We start from the raw sequence: 13679 nt of genomic DNA, 5'->3' as shown, positions 1-13679 counted from the left end.
CCTACTAATGTGCCTGGGAAAGCAGTGGAAGATGACCCAAGTGCTTGGACCCCTGCCATCTACATGAGAGACCCGATGAAGCTCTTGACTCTTGACTTCGGCCTGGCCTACCCCAAGTTGTTGAGGCCACTGATGGAGTCAAACAGTGATGGAAGATCTCTGTCTTTCCCTCTATCTCTCTCTGTTACTCTGCCTTTCAAATAAATAAGTAAATCATTTTAAAGAATTAGATACATCAAAGTAAAAGTGTCCAAATCTTAGCAGTATCTATTGTCTTACTCCATTTAAAAGGTTACTATAATAAAATACAATTGCTTCTGAGCCTTTTGGCTAAGATTAAGTGTAGCAACTGTTCTTTTTTAATTAATTAATTTATTTATTTGAAAGGCAGAGTTACACAGAGAGAGAAGGAGAGGCAGAGAGAGAGAGGTCTTCCATCTGATGGTTCACTTCCCAGTTGGCCACAACAGCCGGAGCTGCACCGATCCGAAATCAGGAGCTTCTTCCAGGTCTACCACGTGGGTGCAGGGGCCCAAGGACTTGGGCCATCTTCTACTGCTTTCCCAGGTCATAGCAGAGAGATGGATTGGAAGTGGAGCAGCCGCGTCTCGAACCAGCGCCCATATGGGATGCCGGCGCTTTAGGCCAGGGCATTAACCTGCTGCACAACAGAGCCAGCCCCAATTGTTCTTATCAGTTTAATAAAATACCTTACAATGGATACTTTATAAACAATAGAAAGTTATTGCTCACAGTTCTGGAAGTTGGAAACTTCAAGTTCAAGATACCAGTGGTTAGGTATCTTGCAGAGGACCAATTTTTCATAGAAAGCAACTTCTATATGTTCTCACATGGCACAAAGGATGAGCAAACTCCATCAGGCCTCTTTTGTGAGGGCTTTAATCCCACTCATGAATGCAGAGTCCTCATGAAATAATCACCCCTTAAAGGCCCCACTTTTTAATATCATCTCTTGGGGGTTAGGTTTCAACATAAGAATTTTAGGGGGCACAAAACATTCATATCAGCATGAAAAATCCAAAATTAATAGTACTTTTATAATTAATATCCATTCATTTCAGTAAATATTTGTTAATAATAACAGATAATTGATAACATTTAGTGATCTCTTACCGTGTTCTAGAAACTGTGCTTTACATCTGTTATGTGATTTTATACTCACTGAAACTATAGAATACCCACTATTGGTATTACTGTTTATTATTACTAACCCCTGGCTTAGAGCTTAGTAATTTGCTGAAAACAATAAATGGTGAATCTGGGATGCAAACCAACATCTGTGTGATAATGGAATTTAACTCCTAACTCAACACAAATTTGTCAACAAAGCATCCCATGCTGAGGGTACAAGGGTTGATGAGACACAGCTCCTACCCTTGAAGAGCTCAAAGTCAAATGCAAGAATTCAAATACAACACCTAAGTTTCAGGGCTAGCACTGTAGCATAGCAGGTAAAGCTGCCGCCTGTAGTGCCGGTAGCTCACATGGGGGCCCGTGTGTGTCCCGGCTGCTCCACTTGTAATCCAGCTCTCTGCTATAGCCTGAGAAAACAGTGGAAGATGGCCCATGTCCTTGGCCCCTGCACCTGCATGAGAGACCAGTAAGAAGCTCCAGGATCCTGACTTCAGATCAGCGAAGCTCTGGCCATTGCAGCCATTTAGGGAGTGAACCAGCAGATGGAAGACCTCTCTCTCTCTCTCTCTCTCTCTTTCTCTCTCTTTCTCTCTCTTTCTCTCTCTCTCTCTGCCTCTCTGTAACTCTGCCCTTCAAATAAAATAAATAAATCTTTAAAAAAAACTCAGTTTCACAGCATGGTAAATACAGATTAAGAGAAAAGAGGGTATATGGGAAAGGCACTTAATCTAATCCGGGGGACCATGGAAGCTTTTCAAGATGACTTCATAGATGCAATAATATTTATTTTAGTAAGGGGATTTGATTATAGTATTATTTACTTTCTACATTCATTAAGCCCCCCATCATTAATCTAAAATTGTAACTCTTTGCTCAACTATCTTCTTTATTAATTTGCTAAGTTTAAAAGGGGGTAGGAAATGCTAGTAGAATATGTGAACAAATGACTTGGTCTTACAAATGAGTATTGTTCTCAAGAGATAATATAGAATTTTTAATTTTCAAGATAAAAATTGGTAACTATAATATTGGATTTTTAATCTGTAATAATCTTTTAAAGATTTATTTATTTATTTGAAAGTCAGAGTTACACAGAGAGAAGAGAGGCAGAGAGAGAGTGAGAGAGAGGTCTTCCAGCCGATGGTTCACTCCCCAATATGCTGCAATGGCCAGAGCTGCGCTGATCCGAAGCCAGGAGCTTTTTCTGTGTCTCCCATGCTGGTGTAGGGGCCTAAGGATCTGGGCCATCCTCTACTGCTTTCCCAGGCCTTAGCAGAGAGCTGTACTGGAAGTGTAGCTGTCAGCTCTCAAACCAGCACCCATATGAGATGCCAGCGCTTCAGGCCAGGGCATTAATCCACTGCGCCACAGTGCTGGCCCCTCTGTAATAATCTTTTTACAAATTGATCATTATATGTTCCCTTTATGTTGAATTTTATTTTAAATCTCATGATTGAGGCCAATTTTTCTTACATATTAAAAGGCAGAAAGACATCCATTGTGAAATCTCATTTAGCAAAAATGTCTGTGTGCATATGAACTAAACATATCCTAATCTATGCAGATCCCAACACTTTGAATTCAGAGTTTTCCATGAGATTTTTTAAAATGGAATCTCCTTGCTAACACTCATGTCTCCCAAGCATCTATTACTATCAGTAACATTGCTGGCCTTTGGTGCCATCTAGTGAATTAGGGAACATTTACAATGTGTTCATGACAGGACAGGAAGGTTTGCTGGAGATTGGCAGTGAAATATTTGAGGTGTATAATCTTTAGAAATAATTCATTTATCATCCTGATATGCTGGGTATGTATTAATGACTCTTACACAAAATTCATGGTGTCCATAATGGAAGATAATTTCTTTTTTTTATTAGATAATTTCAAAAAGAGGACAAAGGGATTTTACTTTTAAGAAAGAGTATTTCCATTACCTTTACAAATCTTCTTAGAGTCTTTTTAACATTTGCACACTAGATTCTTACCTAATATGTAGTGCATGAATGTGTAGAATTTCAAATAAAACAAATTTCACACCTGAGCTTGGCTGGTGAAGAGGTTGCATTGAGATATTTTCACTTTATTTATAATGTATTGACTCTTTTTTTTTTTTTTTTGACAGACAGAGTGGACAGTGAGAGAGAGAGAGACAGAGAGAAAGGTCTTCCTTTGCCGTTGGTTCACCCTCCAGTGGCCTCCATGGCCGGCGCGCTGCGGCCAGCGCACCGCGCTGATCCCATGGCAGGAGCCAGCTGCTTCTCCTGGTCTCCCATGGAGTGCAGGGCCCAAGCACTTGGGCCATCCTCCACTGCACTCCCTGGCCACAGTAGAGAGCTGGCCTGGAAGAGGGGCAACCGGGACAGAATCCAGCGCCCCGACTGGGACTAGAACCTGGTGTGCCGGCGCCGCAAGGCGGAGGATTAGCCTAGTGAGCCGCGGCGCTGGTGAATGTATTGACTCTTAACAGTTCTTATCAGAAGTTAAATATTATTTCTTCTAAAGATTGATGAGTTTTCACTTTTTATTTTTTATTTTTTAAAGATTTATTTATTTATTTGAAAGGCAGAGTTACATAGAGGCAGAGGCAGAGAGAGAAAGAGAGAGAGAGAGAGGTCCTCCATCTGTTGGTTCAATCCCCAGATCACTGCAATGGCCAGAGCTGAGCCAATCCGAAGCCAGGAGCCAGGATCTTATTCTGAGTCTCCCACATGGGTGCAGGGGCCCAAGGACTTGGCCATCTTATACTGCCTTCCCAGGCCATGGCAGAGAGCTGGATTGGAAGTGGAGCAACTGGGACTCAAACAGGTGCCCATATGGAATGCCAGCACTGCAGGTGGCAGCTTTCCCCACTATACCACAGCACCAGCCCCAAGATTCATGTCAGTAAAGCACAAGAGAAGGCAAACGTGTCTTTTCTTAAGTGGCCCATCTATCCACTGTAGCTACTGAGAGCACCAAGGTCATGGTTGAGGGATGGAGTCTTGGCCAAGCAGAATTGTGAGATTTTTCAGATGATTCTTCAGTCATCAATGCTAACCTGAGTTGTCTATGGACCCTGTGACCAAAAACAGCATCATTTGATAACTATCTATACACACAAAATCACAAAAAATGCATAAGCATACAGATATGTAACATATTTACATGCATACATAAACATATGAATGTGTATACCAATGAAATATAGAAATTTATCCATGTAAAATGTAGCTTTATCTGCTAGTCTATAGTGATATATTACACACAAATAAAAACATGTATTATTAATTAATTTGTAAATAAACGAAGATAACAAAAATATATAGACATTTGAGTAAACATATAAACACACAAATATACAAGTATGTATAAAATATAACCTAAAGAAACCTTCACAACCCTTGCACACACACACACACACACACACACACAAGAACTTGCATTCATGCCAGGGAACAATTGGCCGTCTCATTTACTAGATAGGATGGAAGCCAAAAATACCAAGGGAGTCACTGGCTGCCAGAGGGAGATGGTCTTTGGCTGATGGTAAACACAAGGCAGTGCCCTTTTAATAGACCCACAGCTGATGCCATCACTCTCCAGTGAGAAGCTGTCCTCTAAACCCAATAGAAGTGCCATCTGAACACTCAAGACAGGTGCATACAAGGGAGTCAGTGTGAGTGGATGGAGGGTGAGCTCTCCCCTGCACAAATCAGTAAAGAATAAGCTCTCATAATGTACTGGTGGCAGGAGAGTATGCAGGGGATAAGGCTCCAAGAGATTGAAGAGACAGCACTGCTGGTGTTGAGTTGCACTAGAGACACTGAGAGAGTCTCGGAGTCAAGGAATGACCCCAGAAGCTGAAGACTTTGCATTTCTATGCACAGTATAAAATATAAAAATTTATTCAGGTAGCTATAAAGCTGTATCTAGCAGACTGGGGTATTCTACCAGACTGTAGAGAAGAGGAAATATAAATATACACATATATTTGTATGCAAAAAGATACATATTTTAAATAATTATAGGAAAAATATAGATCTATATGTATGAACAAGAATATTAACATATACATACTTAATATAAAAATTCATGTGTAAAATAACCAAAAGAAATACAGTCTTGGGGTTGGCACTGTAGCACAGAGGGTTAAGGCCCCAGCCTGTAGCACCAGCATCTCATGTGGGCACCGGTTCGAGTCTCAGCTGCTCCTCTTCTAATCCAGCTCTCTGCTATGGCCTGGGAAAACAGTAGAGGATGGCTCAAGTCCTTGGGCCACTGCGCCACATGGGAGACCTGGAAGAAGTTCCTGGCTCCTGGCTTCAGATCAGCTCAGCTCTGGCCATTGTGGTCATTTGGGGAGTGAACCAGTGGAATGGAGGACCTCTCTCTCTCTCTGCCTCTCCTTCTCTCTCTGTGTAACTCTGACTTTCAAACAAATAAAATAATTATAAAATAAAAGAAATACAGTCTCATGCACAGAGACACACACACAAACTTTCATTTATGCCAAGGCACTCTGATAATCCACTGGCGAGGATGGAAACCAGCAATGCCAAAGAGCTCCCTCCCTGACAGTTAGTTTCAGGTGACCCTTGCCTGATAAGCACCAGACAAGCACCCCCTCAACAGCCCCAGCCCAAATGAGATCCACCCTCCAGTGAGGAGATGTCTTCTCAAAACCATCAATCCCAAGTCTTCCTTTGTAACATCTAGGAGGGATGCATGCAGTAGAGTTCTTATTGGGTTTGAATGGTAGAGACTCAGAAAAGAAGGTGGCCAGGCCTGAGCTGCTTTGCTAGCTGTGTGTGTGTGTGTGTGTGTGTGTGTGTGTGTGTGTGTAAAGCAGCATACATCAAAAGGGATGTTTCTGGAAGATCTGAACTGCACTGAGGGACTTTAGTGGCTTTTGAGGACTGAGAACAGGGCCTAGGCACAGCTACAAAATTCTGAGCAAGCTGATTCTAGCAGCCTCTAACTGGATCTAGACAGCCCTTTCAGGCAGTCCTGAGTGATATTTGTTTTGGAGACACCCAGGGAGTTAAGAGTTGAGGCTTTCTTTGTTTTTTTGAGGAGCATCCAAAAATGAAGAAATATCCTACCAAATCCCTTGTAGCTCCCAAAGCAGGTGGCAGACAGGGGAAATCAGGTTGGAAGCAGAGTGTTGAGCCCTGCCTTGTGAGGTGGATAGATGGTGAATGTAGCCAACCTAGGACCTGGCTTGACTGGCAAGTTTTTCCAGCCGCATTAGTGGGAAAGATAAAACATGAAGACATTTAAAAAGATCAGTGGTTTCCGGGGGTTTGAGAGAAGGCAGGAATTATTAAGTTGAGCACAAGGGATTTTTGAGGGCAATTAAGTTACTCTGTAAGATAGTATCATGATGGTTGCATGTCATTGTATATTTGGCCAAATCCACAGAATGTACAAACACCAAGAATGAGCCCTAATGCAAGCTATAAATTCCAGGTAATATTGATGTGTCAGTATTGGTTCATCTCTTGTAATTCAAGTGTCATTTTGGTGCAGAATGTTGGTCATGGGGAGGTTGGGCTAGAAGCAGAAAGCAGACAATATATGTGAAACATTTATAGTAGTCACCTGCATTGAATGCCAGTCTCAGCAGCCTTATCACAGGGGGAAGGCAAGACTGTACCACTGGTGCACTAGCCTCATGAATATTGAGATTCTGCAGGAACACTGAGAAAAATCCTCCATCACTCAGGCTCCACATTTAGAATCACATAGCAGCAGCCCACCATTGGTGAAATTTGAAATCCTTGGTACATTGAGGGTAATGTAGAACTAACTCCAAACCAGCCAAATTACAGGATAAGTTGACTCAGACCCAAACCCTACCATGGACAGGGGAAAAGTCATGCCTATTTCCAAAGGCAAACAGCATTTACCACAGTTTTTATTTTTTCAACAAAACAGCAACAATATCTGATATTCACTTTAAAAGTGTATACATATCCAAAAAATCAAGGAAAATATGACTCCTTGACAGGAAATAAAAAAAAATGAACAGCACCAGACATAACAGAGGCAGCACAGATGTTGGAACTATCAGATAGAAACTTTAAAATAATTTTGATTAACAAATTAAAGGAGCTAGTGAGAAGTAAGATAATGTACCTGAAGAAATGAAAAATTTCAGCATGATGGAAAATATAAAGAAAGCCAAAAGAAAATACCAGGAGAGAAAAATACCAGAGATGAAGAACTACTGCAAAGAACTTATTTGGTAAATAGACACAGAGAGAATACACGAACTCAATATAAAATATAAAATATAAAAATATAAAATAAATATTTTAGCTTAAATGTGAATAGAACCCAAGAAGAAAAAAGAAAGAAGAGGAGGAGTTGTCACTTAGGCATTACCCTGCTTATAAACAAATGGCATAGCAGGTTAAACTACCACCTGGGATGCCTGTATCCCATACTGAAGTGCCTGGTTTGAATCTTGGCTACTCTGCTTCCAATTCAGCTTCCTATCCAGCTTCTTACTTTTGCATCCTGGGAAACAGCAGGTGATAGCTCAAATGCTAGGATCTCTATCATCCACATGGGAGGCAGAAATAGAGTCCCAGAGTCCTGGCTTGAGCATGGCCCAGCACTGGCTATTGAAGGAATTTGGGGAGTGAAGCAAAGGATGGAAGCGCTCTCTCTCTCTCTCTCTCTCTCTCTCTCAACCTCTACCTCTCTATCCCTCTCTGTCTCTTTTGCTGTGATTTCAAATATTATTAAAACAAACAAATAAATAAATAATTTAAAGATTTTAACTAGAAATGGATAAAATACATGAATGTAGATGTTAAAACTATGAAATTACTAGAAGAGATTTCTAGAAGAAGAAGTATAAGATATAAACGTGTTAACCTTTGGTTACAGAAAAAAATTTAAGACACAAAAGTATCAATCATGAAAGAAAATAACACATAAATAATTGGATTTCATCAAATTCTACATTTTCAAACTTACTATTAGGAAAATATAAAGAAAAATTGGATAAAACAGCTACCCAATAAATATCTGATACATCACTTGTCTCCAAAATATAATAAGAACTCTTACAACTCAAAAAATAAATTAAACTACCCAATAAAATACAGACAAAAGATTTTCACAAAAAATATATAGGGACGAAAAGTGATATGAAAAGTTGCTTATTGTTAAGCAATAAGAAAATGAAAATTTAAGCAATATCATGTTGACTTCTACAGCTTTTGTTTTGTTTTGCTTTGTTTTGTTTTTTTTGACAGGCAGTGTGGACAATGCCGCCGTAGGTTCACCCTCCAATGGCTGCCGCGGCCGCTGCGCTGCAGCCAGCGCACTGCGCTGATCCCATGGCAGGAGCCAGGTACTTATCCTGGTCTCTCATGGGGTGCAGGGCCCAAGGACTTGGGCCATCCTCCACTGCACTCCCTGGCCACAGCAGAGAGCTGGCCTGGAAGAGGGGCAACCGGGACAGAATCCGGCGCCCCGACTAGGACTATAACCCGGTGTGGTGTGCCAGCACCGTAAGGCGGAGGATTAGCCTAGTGAGCCGCGGCACCGGCCGACTTCTACAGCTTTTAAAAGAAAGACTCCATTAGCAGTCAGGGCTATGCTGATCAAGTCACCATTTCTCATAGTGTCCATTTCACTTCAGGAGGTTTCCTTTTTGGTGTTCAGTCAGTTGTCACCGATCAGGGAGAACATATGGTATTTGTCCCTTTGGGACTGGCTTACTTCACTCAGCATGATGTGTTCCAGATTCCTCCATTTTGTTGCAAATGACTGGATTTCGTTGTTTCTTACTGCGGTATAGTATTCTAAAGAATACATATCCCATAATTTCTTTATCCAGTCTACCATTGATGGGCATTTAGGTTGGTTCCAGGTCTTGGCTATTGTGAATTGTGCTGCAATAAACATTAGGGTGCAGACTGCTTTTTTCTTTATCAATTTAAACTCCTTTGGGTAAATTCCAAGGAGTGGGATGGCTGGGTCGAACGGTAGGGTTATATTCAGGTTTCTGAGGAATCTCCAGACTGATTTCCATAGTGGCTTAACCAGTTTGCATTCCCACCAACAGTGGGTTAGTGTCCCTTTTTCCCCACATCCTCGCCAGCATCTGTTGTTGGTAGATTTCTGTATGTGAGCCATTCTAACCGGGGTGAGGTGAAACCTCATTGTGCTTTTGATTTGCATTTCCCTGATTGCTAGTGACCTTGAACATTTTTTCATGTGCCTGTTGGCCATTTGGATTTCCTCTTTTGAAAAATGTCTATTGAAGTCCTTGGCCCATCTCTTAAGTGGGTTGTTGGTTTTGTTTTTGTGGAGTTTCTTGATCTCTTTGTAGATTCTGGTTATTAACCCTTTATCTGTTGCATAGTTTGCAAATATTTCTTAAGTGTTGAAAATTAACTGAAATGTGATCCCTGTTAAACATAAAAGTGGGAATAAGAGAGGGAAGAGATGTATAATTTGGGGCATGCTCGGGCTGACTTGCCCCAATTGGTAGAGTTGGAAACATACTAGGGGATTCCAATTCAATCCCATCAAGGTGGCATGTGCCAATGCCATCTCACTATTCCAAGTGATCAATTTCAGTTCACAATTGATCATAATGAAAGGACTAAGAGTCAAAGGGAGCACATAAACAAGTCTAGTATCTGCTAACACTAACCGATAGAATAAATAAAGGGGAGAGTGATCCAACATGGGAAGTGAGATACTCAGCAGACTCATAGAATGGCAGATGTCCTAAATAGCACTCTGACCTCAGAATCAGCCCTAAAGGCACTCGGATCTGGCTGAAAAGCCCATGAGAGTATTTCAGGCATGGAAAGCCAAGACACTCTGGCAAAAAGATCTCTGTGAGTGAGATCCCAGTGGAAAGAACAGGTCTTCAAAGAGGGAGGTGCCTTTCTCTGAAGGGAGGAGAGAACCTCCACTTTGACTATGACCTTGTCTAAACAAGATAAGAGTCGGAGAACTCAAGGGGCTTCCATAGCCTTGGAAACTCATGACTGGTGCATAGGGAGATTACTGATGCCATAAACAGGAGTGTCAATTTGTAAAGTCAACAACAGGAGTCACTGTGCACTTACTCCTCATGTAGGATCTCTGTCCTTAATGTGCTGTACACTGAGGCTTAATGCTATAACGAGTACTCAAACAGTATATTTCACTTTGTGTTTCTATGTGGGTGCAAACTGTTGAAATCTTTACTTAATGTACACTAAACTGATCTTCTGTTAAAAAAAAAAAAAAAGAAAAGAAACTATCAATTCCCAACTTGACTCTCACTGGGATTAAACATGACAATAAGTCTGATCTGATTTCATCATCATTTAAAAAAAAAATCATCTATTATTTTTCACTTTATGTTTCTGTGTGGGAACAAACTGTTGAAATCCTTACTTAAGGTATACTAAGCTGATCTTCTGTATACTAAGATAATCGAAAATGAATCTTGATGTGAATGGAAGGGGAGAGGGAGTGGGAAAGGGGAGGGTGGTGGGTGGGAGGGATGGTATGGGGGGGAAAGCCATTGTAACCCATGAGACGTACTTTGGAAATTTATATTCATTAAATAAAAGATAAAAAAAAAAGAAAGACTCCAAATACTGCTGAGGATGGGAAGCTCAGCCATTATTGATGTGTTTCAAAACATAGCCACATCAGAAGGAAATCTGACAGCTTCTTATGAAGTAGAACACATCCTTGCCATCCACCCCAGCAAGCCCACTGCTAGTTTTTTTTTTTTTTTTTAAGGGAAAGAGTTTATTGGGGAAAACCCAGCAGACCAGAGGGAAGGGGCGAAGAGGGAAAAAGAGAAAGGAGAGTGTAAGAGAGAGGTAGACAGAGAGGAGAGGAGCTAGCGAGAAGAGAGAGAGCAGAGATGAGAAGGGAGAGGAGAGCAGAGAGCCCAGAGAAGAGAAAGCGAGAGAGCCACATGCTCAGGAACAGGTCCTTTTAAAACTTTGCCAGAGGGCAGGGGCAGGGGCAGGGGTGGCGCCTGGGCTCAACAGGTTAATCCTCCAACTGCGGCGCCGGCACACTGGGTTCTTGGTTCTAGTCCCGGTCGGGGCGCCAGATTCTGTCCTGGTTGCCCCTATTCCATGCCAGCTCTCTGCTATGGCCCAGGAATGCAGTGGAGGATGGCCCAATGTCCTTGGGCCCTGCACCCGCATGGGAGACCAGAAGAAACACCTGGCTCCTGGCTTCGGATCAGCGCAATGCGCTGGCCGCGGCGGCCACTGGAGGGTGAACCAATGGCAAAAGGAAGACCTTTCTCTCTGTCTGTCTCTCTCTCACTGTCCACTCTGCCTGTCAAAATAAAGATTTCTTTCTTTTTTAAAAAATTTATTTATTTGAAAGAGTTAGAGAGAGACAGAGATCTTCCATCTGCTGGTTCTCTTGTCCAGATGGCCACAACAGCAGAGGCTTGGCCAGGTTGAAGCCAGGACCTGGGAGCCTCATTCGGTTCTCCCACATGGGTCACAGGGGCCAAAGTTCTTGGGCCATCATCTGCTGCTTCTGCCAGGTCATCAGCAGGGAGCTGGGTCGGAAGTGGAGCAGCCGAGGCACTAATCAGTGCCCATACTGTATGTCAGCATCCTAGGCAGCAGCTGTCCATGCTGAGCCACAAAGGCTCCCTTAAATTTATTTCTTGCCAGCTTAGAAATTGAAAATTGTTAAGTCAGGTTTTGTACAGTCAATTTTGTTATTATATCACATGAGTTTGAAAAAACCATGAAGGCTTTTTTCTTAAAGATATATTATTTTTTTAAGATTTGTTTGCTTATTTGAGAGATAGAGTTACAGACGAAGAAGAAGAGACAGAGAGAATTTCCCATTTGCTGGTTCACTCCCCAAACGACCGCAATGGCCTGAGCTGGGCTGATCCGAAGCCTGGAGACAGGAGCTTCTTCTGGGTTTCCCATGTGGGTGCAGGGGCCCCAACACGTGGGCCATCTTCCACTGCTTGCTAAGGCCATTAGGGAAATGCTGCCTCATCCAGCTGGGAGCTGGATCGGAAATGGAGTTGCTGGGACACGAACCGGTGCCCGAATGGGATGCTGGCTCCACAGGCAGAGGCTAAACATTTTATGGCACAGAGCTGGGCCCAGAATTCATACATTTAAAATATCTGGAGTTGTTTCAAGTTGCTCTGGTTGTTCTGTGCTGTGTGAGTTCTTATTTTATGTCTTCCTGGGTTGACATAAACATGAACTTGCATGTCTGATACCAGAGCTTTTATGCAAAAGCAGCTGGGAGTTATTGCAGAAGGAGAAGCAGCTTTGAGCTAGATTTCCAATTTGTTACAAGCAGTTATCTGTTCCTAGCCATTACGAGTATTTGCCTTTCCCAAAATGATACATATCTGGCTTTGTCTAATAAATGAGATGATAAGTTGATCTTTAAATCATTGGTTCACTGAAGTGTCTTAAGAAAGGCCGTATATTTACCCGGACATGATTATCTTTGAAGTTTCACTGAAATGTTTTTGTTTAATGATGTGAGTACTCCTAGAGAGGTGCATTTGAGGGAGAGGTGCTGTGAGCTGGTTCCATATGGCTTTGTGCCATACCATCTCAACATCTTGTATTTGCCTTCTAAAAATTAGTTTTGTTGTTATGATCTACTTACAGTTCTTTTAACTCAAAGGTCTCCTTTTGTTTTCTCTCTGCCTCATGCCCTGCCTACCTGCATTATCTGTAAGATCCTGGGGTTTGGAACCAAAGTAAGATCGTCACAAAACACACCAAACACCGGAGTAAGGAAAAGGGTTTATTGGAGAAAACCCAGCAGGCTGGAGGAAAGGGGTGAGGAAAGAAAAGAGAGTAAGAGAGAGAGAGGAGAGAGAGGAAAGGAGAGAGGGGAGTGAGAGAGAGGAGAAGAGCAAAAGGAGAGAGGAGCCCAGAGAGAGAAGAGAGAGTGAGCAAGAGAGAGCGAGCCGAGAGAGAGGAGAAGAGCAGGCGAGAGAGAGAAGATGAGCGCCCTGTGTTCAGGAACAGGTCCTTTTAAAACTTTGCCAGAGGGCAGGCAGAGAAGGAGAGAAGCAAAGCTCATTAGGATGGGGGTGGGGCTTGACACTGGTGGTTGGGCCATGTGGCCACATGGCTTCCAGCAATGGCGGTGAAAGCTAGAGCCTAGGATGGTGTCAGGTGTAGATCGCACCATAGATAAAACTGCACCATTTTCCTAACATTCCCCCCTTTTGTTTTTTATAAAGCAGGAATTGTATGGGATTACATTAGTCCCAAGAGTCCAGGAGGGGTAGAGGGATGATGATTTGTCTTTAGAGCTACTTCCTGCTGACATGGGGCGATGAGGTACTCTTCACTGGCATGGGGCAGTGTCTCAAGCCGCTGTCTCCTGGGTAGTTAGCCTCCACTGCTAGGTATTTACTGGAGAGAAATGAAAACAGATACCCAACAAAATCCGTATGTTACTATAGCAGCTTTACTCATAGCAGGTAAAAGTGGGGGAAAAACAACTCAAAGTATGGTACATCTATACAATAGAACAATACTCAGCAATAA

At 42.3% G+C, this 13679-nt stretch overlaps 1 pseudogene; it reads left to right on the top strand.

The window, feature by feature from the left end:
- Positions 1 to 310: 310 nt before the first annotated feature.
- Positions 311 to 402, top strand: LOC127490899 (U2 spliceosomal RNA; annotated as a pseudogene).
- The last annotated feature ends 13277 nt before the right edge of the window (positions 403 to 13679 follow it).

Source organism: Oryctolagus cuniculus, chromosome 6, assembly GCF_051225735.1.
Source record: "Oryctolagus cuniculus isolate XC-2025 breed Fujian yellow rabbit chromosome 6, ASM5122573v1, whole genome shotgun sequence".
Classification (NCBI taxonomy): domain Eukaryota; kingdom Metazoa; phylum Chordata; class Mammalia; order Lagomorpha; family Leporidae; genus Oryctolagus; species Oryctolagus cuniculus.
This window is presented reverse-complemented; position numbering and strand designations above follow the sequence as displayed.